Source organism: Arachis duranensis, chromosome 5, assembly GCF_000817695.3.
Source record: "Arachis duranensis cultivar V14167 chromosome 5, aradu.V14167.gnm2.J7QH, whole genome shotgun sequence".
NCBI classification, from domain to species: domain Eukaryota; kingdom Viridiplantae; phylum Streptophyta; class Magnoliopsida; order Fabales; family Fabaceae; genus Arachis; species Arachis duranensis.
In genome coordinates this window covers 58764341-58767440 of record NC_029776.3, presented here as the reverse complement: position 1 = coordinate 58767440, position 3100 = coordinate 58764341, and positions in this window count along the sequence as shown.

Genomic DNA, 3100 nt, shown 5'->3' with positions numbered 1-3100 from the left:
GCCATTTTATTTTTCTGCACTTTATTGCTTTCTTTACTTTTCTGTAAATTTACAATTCCTGCTGCTCATCATCCAAATCTGAATCGTCTAACTAGGATAATCAATTAACCATTGATTGCTTAATCCATTAATCTCTGTGGGATTCGACCCCACTCTATTATGGGTTTTACTTGACGACAAATTCGGTACACTTGCCGAAGGAAATCTGTTGCAAGACAATTTCCACCTGCATCACGCTCCAAGCTGTAGCTTTCGTTGGTCCGACTTCTTCTTGTCGGTCCAAGCTGTTGCTTTCGTTGGTCCGAATTCTTCTTGTCGGTCCAGCTGTAGCTTTCGTTTGGTCGACTTCTTCTTGTCGGTCTCTTCTGAGTTATATCTGTAATCCTCTTTCTTGGACCTTTTTCAAGTCTCTTTATGGGATTACTTTTATAACTTTTGTCGCTTGGGCCGACTTTGTCATGTCGGGTCCTCTTAAGTTATTTCTGTAATCCTCTTTCTTGGACCTTGTTCAAGTCTCTTTTAGGGATTACTTTTATAACTTTTGTCGTTTGGGCCGACTTTGTCATGTCGGTCTCTTCTAAGTTATATCTGTAATCCTCTTTCTTTGACCTTGTTCAGGTCTCTTTCAGGGATTACTTTTATAACTTGTTTTGTAGGAGACTGACTTCGTTAGGTCGATCTCTTCTAAGTTATTTTTGTAATCCTCTTTCTTGGACCTTTGTTAGGTCTCTTTGAGGGATTACTTTTATAACTTGTCTTGTAGGAGACCGACTTCGTTAGGTCGATCTCTTCTAAGTTATAGCAATTCCTCTTTAATAGGGTTGGCCATACCTCTTTCCAGGGATTTGCTGATAACTTGGGTTGACTTGGTCCGACTTTTTAGTGTCGGCCAGTCTTTTTAAGTTATTATATAGCAATTCATAAGACCTCGTCAGGTTCTTTTTGGGATCACTTTCGATAACTTCTTGCATTATTCTGTGTTCATCTTTGCCGATTCATAGATGGTGGTTTCTGTCCCAGTTTGATCGTCCTTTAGGTGAATCGCGTTTTCACCTTTGTCGAACGATCATTCCTATCGAGATCGTACAGTGAATCTGTTCTTCACTTTCTGAATCGAGATCATACAGTGAATTTGTTATTCACTTTCTGTCGATCTGTTGCTTTATAATCGGACGATGAATGCTTCAGATTAATGCATCTTGGGAGTTTGTAGAGCAGTGAATTTTGGTTTTCACTTTGTCGACCTTTGTCAAAATCAAACAATGAATTCGGTTTTCATCGTGGTCGGGAGGTGAAGTTGGTTTTCACCTTGCCGACTTGTCGCTTTATAATCGGACGATTCATCTTGCCGACTTTGTCGTGATCGAGCGGTGAATCTGGTGTTCACCTTGCCGACCTGCCGTAGTCGGGCATCTTGGTTGGAAACTTTTTAGGGAATCTGCAATTTTTTAATAAAATGAAGATAAGAGTGTGTACATGTTAGTACTTACCTTTCTAGGTCGGGCAATCTTTTTGGATCTCGGCCTGGCGCCCTTTGCAGGCATGCCATGACCTTGGTAGCTCTTGCCCCTCGAGGTTGGACACTTTGTAGTAACCTTTCCCCAGTTCTTCTGAACAACTTGGTATGATCCTTTCCAGTTGGCTGCTAGCTTTACCTCTCCCGGTCGACTTGTTCCGATATCATTTCGGATTGGGATGAGGTCATTATTGGCGAAGCTTCTCTGCACTACCTTTCGTTTGTACCTTAAAGCCATACGACGTTTTAACGCTTCTTCCCTGATCTGAGCTATTTCTCGGACTTCTGGGAGTAGGTCGAGCTCTTTCCTTTGGATTTGGGAGTTGACCTCTTTTTTGTAGAGGATCATTCTGGGGGATCTTTCTTCGATCTCTACTGGGATCATTGCCTCCACTCCGCGAGTCAATCGGAAGGGTGATTCCCCCGTGGTAAAGTCCGGAAGGGTGATTCCCCTGTGTTGAAGTGTGGAGTTATCCGATATGCCCATAGGACTTGTGGGAGCTCTTCAGCCCAAGCTCTCTTTTTGATCTGAAGAACTTTGGTTCTTTCTGCAAAAAGTTTGCGTATTCGCCTTTGAGGAGAAAGTGTGCTTTGCTTAGGATTTGGCTACTGTTCTTGTTTCTTTTAATCGTTGCCTGACTCCTTTTGTACAAAAGTTCTAGCTTTGCTCTGACCTTTTGTTTGAGAGGTGTTCGGACTGTTTGGGTATAGATTGTCGGCTTCTCTTCTCTGTGTTCTTGCCCTGTTGTTGCCTCCGAAGGGTGCCCCTGGACTTTCGTGTGAGTCCTGGGGTTTCTCTTTTACTGCTGTATCTGATATCTGATGTTTTGCTGTTATTGTCTGAGTTGTTTCCTTATTTGTCTGAGTTGTTTGGTAATAACCCCATGGTTGACCTATGTCTTCTTGAAAAAATATTGCTGAGATGTCTACTAAGATCCCGGACGGCATGTCTGATTGACTGGATTCCATAGTTTTAATGCGTGCTACTGTGGCTGACCCTGAGTACTGTGTGCGACTTTGGAGGTTCCGTAGAATTTGTAGGGACAGGGATGAGGAGAAGAATTATGAGTTGGTGTCACCGGACCCTGAGGAGAGGGTTTGTTTTCCTTCCTTGTTGTGGTCTTGTAATGTAGACTGGATGAGGCTTCTGTTATTGCCCCCTAATTTGGTGTTGGCTAGTTTTGAAAATGCATCAGCTCGGGCATTCTGCTCCGGAGGTATGTGTCGGACTTCATATTCCCTGCAATGTCTGAGCTGTTTTCTATTTTTGTCCAGGGTCCCCCGAATTGTTCGAGCTGTTCTCTGGTTTTGTCCAGGGTCCCCCGAATTACTCGAGGTATTTTTTTCATAGTGGGATCCTCAGCTTGGTTGCTCCCTTCTATTTGTGAGGTGACTACTTGTGAATCACTGGACATGGTAAGCTCCTATCTTCTTAGCTAGCCTTAAACCAGCCAGTAGTGCCTCGTATTCAACTTGGTCATTTAGCTTGATTTGGCTTCCCTGATCGCTTTCTATAATTACACCTACACCACTCCCGGTTTTGTTTAAAGAGTCGCCCATGTAGAGTTTCCATTTTGTAGGATT